The sequence below is a fragment of the Panthera tigris genome, chromosome C1 (assembly GCF_018350195.1).
Source record: "Panthera tigris isolate Pti1 chromosome C1, P.tigris_Pti1_mat1.1, whole genome shotgun sequence".
NCBI lineage: Eukaryota > Metazoa > Chordata > Mammalia > Carnivora > Felidae > Panthera > Panthera tigris.
Genome location: NC_056667.1, coordinates 139,858,758 through 139,876,738, shown reverse-complemented (window position 1 = coordinate 139,876,738; position 17,981 = coordinate 139,858,758).

Here is a 17,981-nt window from a genome sequence, read left to right as displayed (position 1 = left end):
GAGTTAGCATAAATCTTAAGGGCCCTATGATTTTCAGAATGATAAGTGAGCACTGGCTTGAACTTAGTCACCAACTGCATTAGCCCTTAACAAGAGACTCAGCTTGGGAGTGCCTGGGTGGCTCAGTAGGTTGAGTGTCCCACTTCAGCTCCAGTCATCATCTCCTGGTTTGTGGGTTTGAGTCCTGCATCGGGCTCTGTGCTGACACCTCAGAGCTTGAAACTTGCTTCGGATTCTTTGTCTCTCTCTCTACCCCTCCCCCGTTCATGCTTGCTCCCTCTCTTTCTCTCTCAAAAATAAATAAACTTTAAAAAAAAATTAAAAAGAGAGTCCACTTGTCCTTTGAAGTTTTGAAGCCAAGCTCTGATTTCTCTCTAGCTGCGAAAGTGCTAGATGGTATGTTCCTCCAACATAAGGTTGTTTCATTTACACTGAACACCTGTTGTTTATTATGGCCACCTTCTTTGGCGATCATAGCTGGATCTGCATAACTTGTTGCAGCTTCTACCTCAGCACCTGCTGCTTCATTTTGAACTTGTATGTTATGCAAGTGGCTGCTTTCTTTAAACCTCATGAACCCATCTCTACTGGCTTCAAACTTTTCTTCTACTGCTTCTCAGCCTTCATAGAACTGAAGAGAGTTGGGGCCTTGCTCTGGATTCAGCTTTGGCCTAAGGGAATGTAGTGGCTGGTTTGATCTACTAACCAGAACACTTAAACTTTCTCCATATCAACAATAAGGGTGTTTTGCTTTCTTATCATTGGTGTGTTCACCGGAGTAACACTTTTGAAGAACTTACCTTTGTATTCACAGCTTGGCTAACTGGTGTAAGAGGTCTAGTTTTTGGCCTATCTTGGCTTTCAACATGGCTTCTTCACTAGGCTTAATCATCTCTAGTTTTTGATTTAAAGCGAGAGAAATGTGACTCTCCCTTTCACTTGAACACTGAAAGGGACCATTGTGGGGTTATTAATTGGCCTAATTTCAATATGGTTGTGTTTCAGGGAATAGGGAGACCCAAGGAGAGGGAGAGAGATAGGGAAATGCCCAGTCAGAAGAACACTCAGAATACACACATTTATAAATTAAATCCACTGTCTTATATGGGTATGGTTCATGGGGCCCCCAAACAACAACAACAGAACACCAAAGACTGCTTATCACAGATCACCATGATAAATATAATAATAATGAAATTTTCTTTGAAATACTGTGAGAATTACAAAAAGTGACACGAAGACATAAAGTTAGAGAAGGCTGTGGATAAAATGACAATGATAGACTTGCTTGATGGAGCACTGCCACAAAACTTCAGTTTGTAAAACAAAAAAACAAAAAAACCCCAGTATCTGTAAAGCAGAATAAAGCACATTCACTAAAGCAAGCCTGTATACCTCGCAGAGTTGTCTAGAGTGTCAACTGATTACACCAGATAAACCATATTTCAATATATCAACCTTTCAGTTAAAAGAGCCAATAAATTTTCTCTTTTAAGCCAGATGGCATCAGGTGTCCTATCATTTGTGACTGAAGGGAGTCTTAATGATTACATATTTTTAAGGAAAATGAGATTCCAAACTACATGATATTTAAAAGACCAATACATGGATACATATACACATAGTGACTAAAGTCAATGGTTGTTATTAGTCATCGTTAATAGTAGTTAAATTTGGACAGTAAGACGAATGACATTAAAATCTTGTATTTCTAATGTGTCCTTCAACTAATATGTTTTTATTGTGTAATGAAGGAAAAAGAAATATGACTCTGGAAACAACAGTAAGATACTTTTAGATACCATTTCTTTAAAACAGGTTTTTTACACTATTTGTAGATCAGGCAGTTTGAGGATCTTTTCTCTCATGAAGGTATAAATATTTACTGACTGGATGCATATAAGCCCGTATGAATAAAGAAAGGGGAATCTGAAAGTATCTAGATGGATGATGACCTATTTCCTTATAGAGATGGGTAGAAGGAGATCCTACAGTTAAGACTAGACTTTCTCTTAAGATGCAAGTCTTACCAGTTTTAGCACATGAATGAAGGGTAATTTCTCCAAATTCTATAATATATAGCCATATACAAGTCATTACCAATCAACCACAACTGCCTTAAGCAAAAATGTACTAATGCTTCCATTTATTGTCTAGATGAAACAACCAACAGTCATCTGGCCAAGTACATTCCCAAGAAAATGGAAGAAATGTATTTTTTTTCTTAGAAAATATTTATTGTTTCTATTTTTCTTGGTACTTTCCAATATCATAAAAAATCAACCATGTTAAAAACAAGTCATTGTACCTGTGTGCCGAGTGCTTTATGTACATTATTTCAGCCCTTTAAAAAAAAATTTTTTTTTAATGTTTATTTATTTTTGACAGAGACAGAGACAAAATGCGAGTGGGTTAGGGGCAGAGAGAGAGGGAGACACAGAAGCAGAAGCAGGCTCCAGGTTCTGAGCTGTCAGTACAGAGCCTGACGCGGGGCTCGAACTCAAGCTGTGAGATCATAACCTGAGCCGTAGTAGGACGCTCAACCGGCTGAGCCACCCAGGGTGCCCCTGCTTCAGCCCTTTAATAGGTTTCAAATGGGGAAAGCCAAAGAAGAAACAATGACGGGGAGACTCAAAGAAGAGAAATACCTCGTGCAAAGTTATTCATCTAATATGTTGGGAACTTGGTATTTAACTCAAACCCACTTGATTCCCAAGCAGTTTCAGGACTACACTATCCTGCCTCTTCTCAGGCCATGTGAGCTTACGCTCTGCATTAAAAAAATGCTAGAATGCACAGTTGTAAGGGAATGAGAAATGATTGAAGTTATTTGATTTTTGCGATTTCTTCCCCTAAACCAGGTGGAGCTTAAACTCCCTTACCATCAGCAGGGATCGCAGGCGGGACTGCAGCTCAAGGATCTGCGGCTCTAATGAGTCAGATGTCTGGGGTTGTGAGGCTGACACCAGGGCGATTTCCGGAGTTTCACTTCGTCCTCTCCATGACTACAAGAAATCAGAAAAACCAATAGGGATGCTGGCACAGAACTATGCTGAAGTTGCATGAGTAGTCATAATTTTTGTTCTATAAATAGTAAAATGAGAGAATGCTGATTTGTAATTAGATCTTATATTTCCTATTCCATGCTGGAAAATGAGAAAATAGGTTATTTCCTCTCTCATATCAAGGTAATCTTATTTTCTCTCATCTTAAATTATGTTTAAATACTACAAGGCAGTAGTTAAACTTACTCTAAGTTAATTTTCTGTCGTTGTGAATTGCTTCTTGCATATACAAAATAAATACTAAAATCCATAAGTAAACCAATAAATGTCATATTCATCTTACACTCTGAATTGGGGTAAAGTAGTTATTTTAGAATGATGAGAGAGGCATAATCATGGACATTTTTTATTTACAAAAGATGGACAGAGAAGAGATGGGTCAGAGCACTCATGCTCAACTGCATGATTTTAGAACAAAGCCATAATTAAAGTTAGGAGGGAGAGCCTGGAATCTAAAGTAATTGCTTATATTTAAAAAACAAACAAATAAACCCCAAACAGTAAGACTATGTCAGAGGTTAAAGGGTTAGATGATAACATTTTTAAAATATTTATTTATTTACTTATTTACTTGCTTATTTATTTACTTATTTATCTATTTATTATTTTAAAAGGGTTTGCCTTCCCTGTAAAGGGATTATTTAGTTTGGATGCTGGGCTGTGGGTGTCTCTTTTCTGAAGCGTCAAGTTTCTCTTTCCAGATGGTTTCTCCTCCCCTAACTCAAAAACAAAAAATTGCTAACAAAAAAATTGCTTTTATGGCTATTGATTTTGATTAATGGATACTGTCATGGAAAAACATTTTCTTTTTCTTGAGAAGAACACAGACCATTGTGATAGGGGAAAAGTTTAGGTTTAAAACCTTCATCTACTATTAACCAATTGGATTATAAAAAGGACCATGTCTAAGAGTTCTTTCCATGGTTTGAAAGGATTCAGCCTCAATGGTAAAATCTTAATTAAAAAAAATCTTTTTATTTCTTATCCATTCTGTGGGTAGAATACTATGGCTGGTGAAGAGAAAGCTTGTGACTCAATGTCTAATTTCGATTCAGGAATATAATTAATGTTTCCAGGGTCCGTCTCTTGCCTGGTGGATGCCCCATGGGCTTCCAAAGGCTAAGCATAGGGAACTAAGCAGGGGAAAATCATGTCTGCAAGCCAGCTGGGCTTCCCCTGTTACCCCTCTCTGGCTTGGCTAACCCCACTGCATCCCCGACCCCGCTGGTATCTGCTATCAAGCAGAGCCAGAGGAAATTGATGGAGACAGTGCCAATATCTGTGCCCCTGAGGGTTCCTCCTTTGCCAACATTAGCTGTAAAGAAGCTGGTCTCATTCACAGTTAAAGCTATTGATTTTTTCCCTCCCTCAGGCCAGCCCTGCATTATGCTCTTTCCAGGCTCTGAAGGGCTGTGTCTTTCACCAATATGTTTCTTTTAGAACATTCATTTACAGAATCAAAGAAGATCTCCCTTGGGTATTCTGTTATCTTGCCAGTCCTGACCTGAAATACAGCTGGAAAATGCAGGCAGCTTTGTAAATAACAAATCTGACCTTCATTACTTAGCACTTCTTTGCACGCTTCTTGTTCAAAAAGACTCTAAGAAAATCAGGAGATTGTGTTCATTCATTGGCCGCTTCTTCTCTGGGTACCTGTGTTTAAATCCCCTTCTGGTTGTGTGAAAATGATATTAATGGTTTCTATTTTCTCCTTGGTGGATATACTTTGTAATTGGTGGTATCTGTCTTGAATAATCTATTCATTCATTCATTTAATCCATATTTGCTTATTCAGGCAATTGATTCATTCATGCAACTCATTCATTCATTCATTCATTCACTCAATACTTAACTTATTATCTACTTATCAACTTCATGCCAGACTTTGCTAGATGATGAAGCTTTTGTCTGGAACAAAGCAGACCTCATCCTTGTCCTCATGATGCTAACAGAGTAGTAAAGCAGATAGTATATGAAGAAACGTGCTATGTGATATCAGGAAGACCAGAGTGTTTTAAAACATTATAGCAATTTAGGTAGGGGAATCTGCAGAAGTGACATTGTAGGTGATACAACTAGGTGCTGGGGTACTTGATCTCCACATGTCTTCTCTGTGACGACTAATTGCAGGGAATAATGGGCACTGCACTGCAGGCAGGAGATGAATAAGAAGATTATTGCTCAAATGCAGGGGAGAAATAACCTACCTGGCACAGGAAGGACTTTTGGGAGTAATTGATGTTTTCCTTGTCTCATTTCGTTAGCATAGAACAATATTATACACACACACACACACACACACACATATATATATATATGTTTATTTATTTATTTTTGAGAGAGACAGAGACAGCATGAATGGGGGAGGGGCAGAGAGATAGATAGAGATAGAGAGAGAGAGAGAGAGAGAGAGAGAGAGAGAGAGAGAATCCCAAGCAGGCTCCATGCTGCCAGTGCAGAGCCTGATGTGGGACTCAACCCCATGTAGTTGTGAGATCATGACCTGAGTCAAAACCAAGAGTCAGACGCTTAACCCACTGAGCCACACGGGTGCTCCTCAAATATTATATTTTTATTTGGAAGGATAGCACATTCCTCTATTTCAAAAGAACTGAAGTTTCTGCTTAATCTTTAAAATCAAAATAATATAGGGGTGCCTGGGTGGTTCCGTCGGTTAAGCATCCGGCTTCAGCTCAGGTCATGATCAGGTTTGGTCTGTGAGTTCGAGCCCCATGTTGGACTCTGTGCTGAAAGCTCAGAGCCTGGAGCCTGCTTCAGATTCTGTGTCTCCTTCTCTCTCTGCCCGTACTCAGCTCATCCTCTGTCTCTCTCCCCAAAATAAATAAACATTAAAAAAATCAAAATAATATAGAGTAGGCAACAGAGTAAAATATAAATGACAAAGAGATAATATCCCATTCACTGACAAACTCTTTGCCAGTCTCCTGTTAGCAGTGAGGGTTAGTTTTCTTTCCTTACCTATTTCCTTGCATGCCTGTGTATGTGCATGAATGAATGCGTGTGTGTATGTGTGTAGATACATTCACGCATATATTACATAAAAGGAATTAATACTATTTATCTTATCATAAAATTACTTTTTAATTAATATAGATGTCTTTTCATATTAGCACACATAGATAAACCTTATTTTTAATGGTTGAATAATATTGCATAAAATAGAGATCAAATTGCAATCATATTTTAATAATTCCATGGTATTCCTACTTTTTTTTTATAGTTTTGGTGTTTTACATTCAATTTTTTTAATTCATCCAAAAATACCTTTGTAAATTAAAGTGAGATTTGCTTATTTAAATTTATTTTCCCTCAAAGCATTCTGTTTTCCCAACCCTATTTATTGAATACTTCATCTTTTTCTTACCATGATTATGTACACATTCCCTCATAGACATTAATGTCCTTTGGAATCTATTTTCTATTCCACTGGTATATTTATCTACTATTATGGCTGCTGCACCACACTGTTTTATTAAAGTTGTATAGTGCTTTGACATTCTATAAGCAAGAGAACTCAAGAGCAGTGGTTAGGATAGTAATCACTGGAGCCAGACCAAATATCTCTCCAAATTCTGGAGTATAATAATGTATTTACTCTCAATACCGTTCAAGATCAGTATATTCTTATACCTGTATGGTACTATCATCAGTATACTGTAGTTCAGACAATGGTTAAAAATTGATTTTGTGTTGCTCTCAGTGACAGATGTGTAGTAAACTATTTTTAAGAAAAAAATATTGAAATTCTTTAAAGCACTATTCTTTTAAAAATTATCTACTTTCTTGTAAATAATCGACTTGGACATAATGGTGACTTTAATAAAGTTGTAAATAAAGATGTCTTAGATCACTTGGTGACTGTCCATAGCCACTGTGAAATAGCTCTACTGACCAAGTCCTTGGGTACTTAATGCAAATATCTTGAAGCGTGTTTTATAGTTTTCAGCATAGACCAAGGGCAGTTCTTGAAGAAAGGGAGGAAGAGCAGGAACAAAACACATATTTTTGACTCCTACAAGAACAATAATACCTGCTATAGCCCTAAGTTGCCAGACAGAGGCTGGAGTAGAGAAAGTAGGGTCCACCTGGAAAAATTACAGCTGACCCTGGGGACCAATAGTTACACTCAGAATCAGTCCACTAGAAAAACACCATGAACAAAACCTCTCGAATAAACTGAAAGGAAACATTCATGAATATTGATATTGTGTTGCTGGAAATATGTTAGAAGGGAAAATATGGCAAAACTTGAGGCACTGATTCTGATTCTGATTCTGATTCTACAAGGGAAGTCTGATCAAGGGACTGTATGTGCATAATGGCAGGTGGCAGGGGGATATCTGGAGGTATAATTTGAGCTGATAAGAGGAGACTGTTGGTGCAAAATAACCAGAAAGTCAAATCTAGTTACTGTTTGGGGGCAACTTGAACTGAGAAACCCAAGAGAAGGATTTTTAAGACTAAAACACTGAACTCACAAAATGGTCCTAGTAGTTCAGCAATATACTATTTAACAAGCAAGATCCCCATTTATACTAAAAATAGTAGGCACCCATCAACATAACACTACCCAATTTATTGGACACTGAATATCTTTAAACAGTACCTAGAACCAAGTTAATTTGCACAGCTGGATGCAAAAGAAAGTTTTATAAGCATATCCACAGACTCCATTCCCCTCCTCTCTCTCCATCTCCTTCTCCCCATCCTTCCCTCCCTCTATCTCCTCTGTCTCTGTCTCTGTCTTTTTGTCTCTCTGTCTGTCTCTCTCTCACATACACAAACACACACTGGCACACAGCCTATTGAGAGATTGCTATCAATTCTGGTAGTGTTAACTAGAGGAATAAGGAGGCATGGACCTGGTTACTACTCTCCCTTTCTCCTTTGCTTTAGTCACACAGCCAATCCTGTGAAAATATTCTTCTATCAAGTTTCCTCCAGCTGTTTTCCCCCCATTGCTGCTGTCTCCATCTCTGTCTAGGCCTCGATGATGGCAACACTGGACTAATTACTTTCTCTCTATCAGCCTTTCCTCTTGTAATCCATCAACAGATGGATTTATCTTCTCCACAAACAGATTTATCTTCTTACATTGCACTCATCATCTTTAAAACCTTTAATGCTTTCTGGGGCGCCTGGGTGGCTCAGTCAGTTAGGTGTCTGACTTCTGCTCAGGTCATGATCTCGTGGTCTGTCTCTCTCTGTCTCTCAAAAATGAATAAATGTTAAAAAAGAATTTAAAAAAACACCTTTAATTGTTTCTAATTTTCTATAGAACAAAGACCAAATTCTTTATCTTGGCCTTCCACAATTGGTTTCCCAACCACCACTCCAAGCTTGTATCACTGAGTACCATACATCACAGCACCTAGTGAAGCAAGCTACTCTACTCACTGCTCCCTGCTCACTCCTTGTCTACTCTTGCATTTGTGTTGGCATGTATGTGATGCCACAAAATCTGCCCCCTTCTTTTTATTTTCTTAATTTTTTATTATTTAAAAAAATTTTTTAAATGTTTATTTATTTTTGAGAGACAGAGAAAGAGCACAAGTGGGGTAGGGGCAGACAGAGAGCAGGAGACACAGAATCCGAAGCAGGGTCCAGGCTCTCAGCTATCAGCACAGAGCCCAATGCGGAGCTCAAACTCACCAACTGCAAGATCATGACCTGAGCCGAAGTCAAACACTTAACTGACTGAGCCATCCAGGTGCCCTCTTTTTATTTTTTTATTATTTTTTAAAGTTCATTTATTTATCTTGAGAGAGAGAGAGAGAGAGAGAGGGTGCAAGAGAGGAGGGGCAGAGAAAGAGAGAGAGAGAGAGAGTGAGAATCCCAAGCAGACTCCGTGCTGCCAGCACAGAGCCCAACATGGAGCTCAGTCTCACAGTGAGATTATGACCTGAGCCAAAATCAAGAGTAAGATGCTTAACTGAGCTACCCAGGTGCCCCATCCCACCCTTTAAAAAAAATCTAAATCCTTTCCTCAAGGTCCAATTCATATTCCTGCCACCTTCCATAATTTCTCCAGTATCAACAACCACTCCTTCTGAACTGTTTTAATAATGATTAATCAAGTTGCTGGATAATACTAATTCTTGGGATGTTTTTAAATGTTGAGAGGTGGAAAGGGGCAGTGACTATGACCTTTCAAATTGCAAGCGGTTTTCTGTCTCTATAGGTAAAGACTCCGGCTGATTTTTGTGGAATATAGTCTTGGTGTGACAATCATTAGTTTTAGTCAAATATTCCAGATCTGTCTTCTGGGCACACTGTGGGACTAGACATCTCTCCTTTCTTGAAGTTAGGTGTGGGCACGTGATTTGCTTTGCCCAGTGAATTGTGAATTTAAGTGATAGGTGACCCTTAGTTTTAATCATTAAATCAATGTACAATTTTCAAAATTCTTTCCCTTTACCTCAGCAACGAGCAATATACTTAGTAGCAGTTGCAACTTCAATCTGATTTTAGAGTATAATATAAAGGAGAGTCCCTCAAATCACCAAATCACCTCTCCTTGGTGGGCCAGAGCCCATAAACTCGTGATTAACACAGAGCAAACCCATGATTAATAGATAGCATGAGCATGAAATTAATCTTTGATTTTTTTCCAGTTTATTTATTTTGAGAGAGAGAGAGAGAGAGAGAGAAGGTGCACTCAAGCAAGGGAGGGGGAGGGACAGAGGGTGAGACAGAATGCCAAACAGGCTTCTTGCTGTCAGCACTGAGCCCAACTCAGGGCTTGAACTCACAAACCCCAAGATAATGACCTGACCCAAAATCAAGAGTCTGATGCTCCACCAACTGAGCCACCTAGGTGCCCCTTAATCTTTAATTTTTAAGCCAGGAAGATTTAGAGGATTTTTGTTACTACTGCGTTACTGCTACCCTATCCTGAATGATATACTTCCTCTAAGAAAATCTTCAAAATTCACCTTTAATTCCACAAATAAAGTGGTTGTCCATCCATTATCTGGAGGGAAACTATGAAAACATTATTTACTTAAACGCAGGCATTAAATTACTGATAGTTGAGCTGAACGGTTTCATTGAGAGTTTATAGCAGAAGACCAAGACTAGAAGGCATTGAAGAAGACATTTCAGGGGGCGCCTGGGTGGCTCAGTTGGTTAAGCGGTCCGACTTCAGCTCCTGTCATGATCTCGCGGTCTGTGAGTTCAGGCCCCACGTTGGGCTCTGTGCTGCCAGCTCAGAGCCTGGAGCCTGCTTCAGATTCTGTGTCTCCCCCTCTCTCTGCCCCTCCCCTGCTCATGCTCTGTCTCTCTCTCTCTGTCTCAAAAATAAATAAAAGCATTAAAAAAAATTTTTTTTTAAAAAAGAAGGCATTTCAGGACTCTGGAATTGTACAGTGATGCTCTTAAAATCAACAAAACAATGTGGCACATTATTGGGAAAGAGAAGCCGTTTTCATCATTTCCATAGCAATTAAAACTACTGTGGGGGCCCCTGAATGGCTCATTTGGTTAAGTAGCTGACCAACTTTGGCTCAGGCCATGATCCCACAGTTTGTGGGTTCGAGCCCTGCATCGGGCTCTGTGCTGACAGCTCAGATCCTGGATTCTGCTTCAGATTCTCTCTCTCTCTCTCTCTGCCCTTCTGCTGCTCACACTCTGTTTCTCTCTCTCTCTCTCAAAAATAAATAAACATTAAAAAAATAAGATCTAAAAATCAAAAACCAAAAACGCTATTGTGGCTTCCCGAGGAGGGACTTTTGGAACGTCAATAATACTGGCTATCCCATGAAGAGAATCAGCAGTGGGCTACTCAAGAGGCCCTTTTGGACACTTTGGAGAACAGTGACATTAGCAGAGGGAATTGTAGTCCCAGAAGAAAATCAGAGCAGTTAGTTATTGGCTGAAGGTAAAAACTCATCCTAGCAGACAAATTCTTTTGTGAGCACAGGAGAAGTAATCCTTGGAGAATACCAGAAATAACTGGAGGATAATATGGGATTAGGAGTTTGAGTCAATGTCATTTGGACCATACAGGAAAGTTGACCTCATTTACTACCAGATGATCCATGTTAGTTATATCACATGAGTATTATTTGTAAAGCTTATCATTTTTATTTGTTGGCTTATAATTATAGGTTTTCACTTGATACAAAAATCTCATCTTCACAAATGTATCATTAGCTCCTTGAAAGCAAGGACAATTTTTAACATAATAGGTGATTTATCAGTATTGATAATAAAGTTGTGGAAGAAGTTTATTTTGAGGAAAAAGATTATTTTATTTACATTTTGGGTGGAATTGAATGTATCTCTGGAGGTGGTGAGTGGGAAGCTGGAGCCCGGGTTTGAGGACTCGGCGGAAGATGCCCAGAGTGAAGAGAACAGCGAAGTTTTAGATGTGATCTCTAGTGAGGAGCTTGATGTCTGTAGTGAAGACGAGCCCAGTGAGGTAAATCAAGAATGCGAATTTCAATAACAAAAAATTTGGAGATAGTTTTGTCCAGTGGCTTCAAAACGGACCTGGAGAGCCCCTGCTGTAATTTCAACAAGATGTCAGATGCTTTATAGATTTCCATGCAAGCGATTCCACTTTTGTTCACTGTTAGTGGTCTCTCCAGTTGAATTCATTTGAAGAATCAGCCTGCTACTAAGGTGAGATGGGCATAGACCTATGACTAGATTTATATAATTTAACTCCCTTATTTTATGCAGGCCAAAATAGGTCAAGAGATGTTAAATGGTTACCCAAGGACACGTATCTGGTGAGTACAAAGGCCAAGGAATCAGATCTCCTGTTACCCCAGTTGCCTTTCACAGTTGTTCTTGCTGATTTTTATTCCTTATTTTTAACACGCATTACTTATTTATGAATGTCCCCTGAACGTCCCGTTTTACATACTTCTGCTTTAGCCAGACACTTTTCTAAAAAGTCTTTCAGAGATGGATGAAGTAGAGTAATGAGAAAGAAAGGATCCTGGTGTGGTTGGAAAAGTCTAGAGTCTTAGAATCCTACCCTAGATTTGGAAGTAGCTTGATTTGTCCTTTGTACAATATGTCAGTTCTCTTCATGGGAACTCTACTGAGAAAAAAATCTTGCCTATGAAGGATGACTGGGAAAACCAACCTTCCATCTTGAACAATTGAGACTGTTTTCTAATTTGGTCTTTCGCTGAACTTCATTTAATGACACTCTAACCATTTTCCTGAGAATATAGATACATATGCCAGGGGCCATACTTATGTTGAGCTTGCCCTTGATGGAATTTAAACGTTTTTTAAATTAGTTACTATCATTCACAAATCAAATGTGGTGCTGAATAGAAGCTGCCCTCTTTCTACAGGAAATTAGCTCTGCAGTTTTCCACAGTCCTAACCCTCCCCTGTCCAAACGCATTGCCTTACATCTCATTTAATGATAACCTTTCTGAACACAAGGCATTCAAAATGGGCTCTCTGTGCTACACCATAATAAACATACTAATGTTGTTGTGTTTGCCATTGAAACTCCATGGACTTAAGCACATGTTCACACTTTTAATTTCTTAATTGAGTATATTAAGTACCTGAAGAATGAAACCAGCCACTTTCAAATTCCAGTTTTGTGGTTTATCAGGAATGAAGGGGAGAAATCAGGTCCAGTGGAATACAAAAAGAGGAAGAAGTGTGTGAATTGTGAGGTTCAGGAGCAGTATGAAAAAAAAGAGATCCAACGAAATGTATGTATATAGGAAGCAACCTGAAATGGGAATTGTTTTTGTAGTGGGGAGGTGGCTTATTTACATTATCCAAGAGACAGAGTTGGATACAGCCCTCTCAATTGTAAAGTGAAGGACAGTCGTTGTGTGGGCTCTAAGAAGAATGTCCAGCTCTTGAGCCATGTCCAGACAGGGAGCCCTGCCTCGTTGGTGGCAGCAGCATCTTCAAGGGCAGATGGACGCTGCCTCTGTCAAGCCAGCTCTCTCACCTTATGGCAGCTCTCTAGGATGCAGTCTGGAAACACCATATGGGATATAGCCTTTCCCACATAATCCCATGAAAACTGTTTTACAGTAACACGTTATGAATATTTCATTTTTCTTCACAGATCCACTTCTAAGGTGTGGAATATTCCTTTTCTTCTTAATTTTTTCTCTTTCTTGGACCGTGGTTAAGTGGTTTTCACTTCGCTAAATGGATGTTTCTTTATCAAATTTAGGATGTTTGGAGAGGGTTTGAAATTATTTACCATTGTGGTAATAAATAGGAATATGCTGACCTTTCTTACTATGCATATGCAATAGCAAACAACAAAGTAGATACTAATACATAAAACAATTGGTTTGACCTTTCTTTCTTTCTTTCTTTCTTTCTTTCTTTCTTTCTTTCTTTCTCTTTCTTTCTTTCTTGGCCAGAATTGGTATATTTTTAAAAGTAAAGTTGTTTAAATTAATTTGGTGTTCTGGTTTCCTGGAAATGTGGTCTCTCTCTCTGACCCAGCTTAAAGGGATCATCTTCAAAGCTTCTTTTCCATCCTATGATTTAATTTGTAAAATATTAAGCATCAGTCATTTGAGTTTATGTATGGTTTTAAAATCCACCTTTGTGGCTATTGCTTTGTCTCTTGATATTACAAGAATCATTCCATCCTCCTCGAGTGAGTGATAGCAGCTGGTTGACAGGACAGGGCATGCTGCAGACTGCTCCCCAAAAAGGGAGGGAAATACCATATCTAATTAAAGCAGCAGGGAACGTTTTTAGCAAGGCAAATTGTAATCCTTATTTGGAAACCAGCCAGGGCATTAGGGTTAACAACCCTGTTTGTGAAAAATAATAATAAAAAATATATGCCCACCATGGTTTTATAGATCACAGTGTCTGGGATGTCCAGGTTTACCTCTCATTTAATAAGCTTTCTTACATTCAATATCCCTAACACCTGCTGAACAATATGGCAACAATTTGGCAGCTACAGAAAGATGATGTTTGTTTCAAAACTAGTCAAGTACCTTATTTGTCCTAGATATTTTAACAAGAATTCTAACTATAATCTAAAGGGGAAAATCAGTTGGGCTTTTAAAGTAACATGGCCTAAAACAATTAAAAACAAGTTTCTTTTTAATGGACCCTTTCTTACTAGGTCAGAAGGCACAGGAATCAGTTCAGCTTCACCACTTTCTAGCCATGTGACATCCAGTGAGCCACTTGGCCCATTTCTCTGTAAAATGAGGGTCACGATATTCATCTATTACCTTCTTTGAATAATAGTGGGGATCAGGTCCAGTGCCATCAAGCTTGTGAATACATATGACAAGCTGAAAGCAGCTTACTAATGCAAACTATTATTGTTATTCTCTTACCAGTTTATGCAGTAGCCATTTATATGGTAACATTGGCAAGCATTAGTTGGAAGGGCTTACCTATGAATGGTAGGAAAATTTCTCAAGAACAGGTTTTATCAGTCAACCTAAACCTTCGATTTCATTCAATCCATCTGAAAGTACTCTGGGTATAGCCTATAGGTGATTTATTAGTTACATATTAAATTGAATCTGTTTCAAAAGAGGAATCATATGGGATAGTTGGGAACTCAACAGGTTGAAACAACTGTTAATGGGGCAGACCTCATGGAATCATAGGTGAAAATTTGGAGAGAAGTCAAAACACATAGGAAGAGTGTTTCAAGCTTCAACCAAGGGTTGAGTAAGCAAGTTCAAACTGCAGCCTCTAAAATTCAGGCAAAATTACAAAAATGAACTACGGGCTATTATTTCCATGTTTGGAAATACCTAATACCCAGCCATTTCAGGCTGTGTCATAGTTGGCATAGGATCCATCCCAGAATTACCGTCTCATTTCTAGGGAGGTAAATTCTAGCTACAAGATGCTTCTCAAAATAAGAAAGATTCTGAAGCTAGTGGTAAAAACACTGTTTATACCTACATTTATACATTTATATTTTTTATATTACATTTTTTATTTTTTTATATTACATATTTTATTTCTTATATTACATTTATATTTATATTTATAGTATACATTTATACTACTTCTGGCTATATTAAAACAATACCTAAGAATACCTGCCACAGGTAAAAAAATACTTATTAGCTGTTCCACGTCTTTGTATTTTAGAATTCTTTGGATACTGACTTTGAGTTTTAGACAAAGAACTTCTTTACTTTAATTCAAACTTCATTTATAACTGCAAAGATTTTGATCCAAATGCCTATTTGCTATTTGGAAACAGCCATCTACACAGTAATTAGGATAGAAAGAATGTTGGATCTATTATGATGCTGTTATTGTTAAATTAATGTGTTGTGTTGGGAGAGAACTAAAAAAAACCAGAACCTCGGGAGTAACATGTTGGCCAGTTGAAGTTAGGTGGTTTATCAAGAAGAGGTGCTTTTCTTTAGTGATTAGGTGGTGACCTGTGACCCCATGAATCATTTTCATTCAACAGAAGTCACAGTCCAGATGTGAGAGCATGGTGAGAACAAGGGCCAGGGGACTTGACCAAATACAGTCCAGAGTTTGCATATCTTTCCCTTTACTCCCATTCTCTGTTCTCCACCTAAAGTCTATAGCATTGATGTTTTGACTGTGAATTGTCCTTCACAAGTACACCTGGAAGGCTCTGATCTTCTTTAGGGTCAGTGTCATTGACTATTTCTAGCAAACTCTCGGGCAGAAGGCTCATCTGGTATCAGTGTCATTCATGTGCAAAGTAGAAACTGAACTGAACACATTATCTTTGAGCTGAAATTGGTCTCTCCAACAGTACCAGCCTCTTTACAGGGTGGCATGCACTTGAAGGTTGGTTATTAGTTCCAAATGCTGCAGAAGCATCTGCTCTCGACTAGCTAGAAATCATGTTTAATAACAAGAAAATCTACTCCAGCCAAATCCCTGTTGGGAGGGCTCTCGCATGAACAAAAGGCCCCCACTTCCCCTGATTTCCATAACAGATGTAGTATCTGATGCATGACAGCTCAGCGCAGCCCCGCGCCATTATTCTCCTACATATCCATCTGCAAGAAACTGTGCTTTCATTTTATTAATTGCTCTGGTGGGCTACACGTTATTTTTTGTTGCCCAGAGAGTATTCTGTTTGTGCTTCATGCTACACTGGTCACAATAATAGTTATTTTTCTTAATGTTAAAGGTTATTAGCTTTCTTCCTTTACTTTGCTATGCATCTTCCATACCAATAAACTATTAATGCCTCCCTGGGGGGTTGACAGTTTCACTTAAGTTGGTGTGGTCTGGTCCTCCCATCCCTGGTGCTGCTTCTTTGTCTTCTTATTGAACATTCTTGGGACAAGCCAGTTAGGGGGAAAGTCATTAGCAGGATCCTAAAGACAGAATGCAATTCCTAATGACTTAAGAAAAACAAAAACAAAAACAAAAACAAAACCAGAGCGTTAATTTTGACATTTGTGAATCAGCAGCCACTTTAAAATCACCTTACACACACACACAACCACAGACAAAAGTATTTGCTACTTTGGAAAGACAAATGCTCTTAATTTGTAATTAGTCCTGTGTCAATGTTCTTCTTTTGATGGAACTTTAGGTAAATAGTGAGGTTTGCTGCCTAATGTCAGCAGCCAGCCAGCTCCAACACAGGCTAGTCATCATGCCATGTCACTTCATCACAGACTGCACCCTAAAAGCTGCTGCATTGATGGGGCACAGGGAAGGAGGGAGAAATTGGTCAAGTGATCAGAGATGAAAAGAGTAAAGAAAAGATAGAACAAAAAGGAGAAATCCTAAGTGTAAAATTGTAATAATATATAATCTCCACATTTTCCTTTCTGGTAGAAAGTTGGTTGATTTATTATTTTTTTTAAATAAAGCTTTAATGTTTTAAAATGATGTTTAGAATTTAAAACATCATAACTTGAAAGAAGGATGTTGAATCTGATACTGAGTTGAAAATAGCACAAGTGAAGCTTCTGCTCACAGTGTTAAAAGAAGTATAGGTACAACTACAGCTGACCAAGGGCAAAGCCACCACAACACGTATATGTGAAATTGCCAAGGTCAAGCACATTTACATATAATTTGCATGTTTGTGTTAGCTGGTCATATAGAACTTAAACAAGGAACAGCAGGATAAATGAACTGTCTCTATTACCAGAATCTCCTGAGTGGACCATCAAAACATCAGAGCAAAACTGAAATATCCCAGACGGTATTTGATAGCATAAGTGAAAGATATATAGAGAAAAAAAATGTGTTTATATTAACCCATTTCTTTTATGGTGCTAAATATTCTTGCCTACTGACTCTAAAAAAGAAAAAGAAAAAAACAATCAAAACAAAGACAGCAGCAAAAGCCATAACACATTTACCTAAAAGTACCATGTCACTAGAGATTTCTCGAGATCTTTATTTCTTTTTGGACCTGATACATGCTTACAAACCCACTGATGAATCTTGTTTTTTACAAAATGTAATGGTGCACCTGGGTGGCTCAGTCATTTAAGCATCCAACTTCTGCTCAGGTCATGATCTCATGGTTTGTGGGTTCAAGCCCCACATTGGACTCTATGCTGACAGCTCAGAGCCTGGAGCCTGCTTCGGATTCTGTGTCCCTGTCTCTCTGCCCCTCTCCCACTGGACTCTGTCTATCTCTCTCTCAAAAATAAATAAACATTAAAAAAAACTTTAAAGATGTAATTATAATAATGATCCTTCTATCACCCATGTTACAGGCTAATGCTTTTGTTTTAGACATTTTTGCATAGGGTTATGTTTTGAAGGACCTAACTTGAAACAAGTCTGCATGAGTGAAAACCATAAAATATGAAAGCATGCTATGACCATACACAGTACTTCGCTTTTTGTTGAGTATGTCTTGAAAGGTGCCCCCAAATGCTAATACCAAAAGAGAACATATTTATTATAGTTTGACAAATATTATTTAATACAAACTCA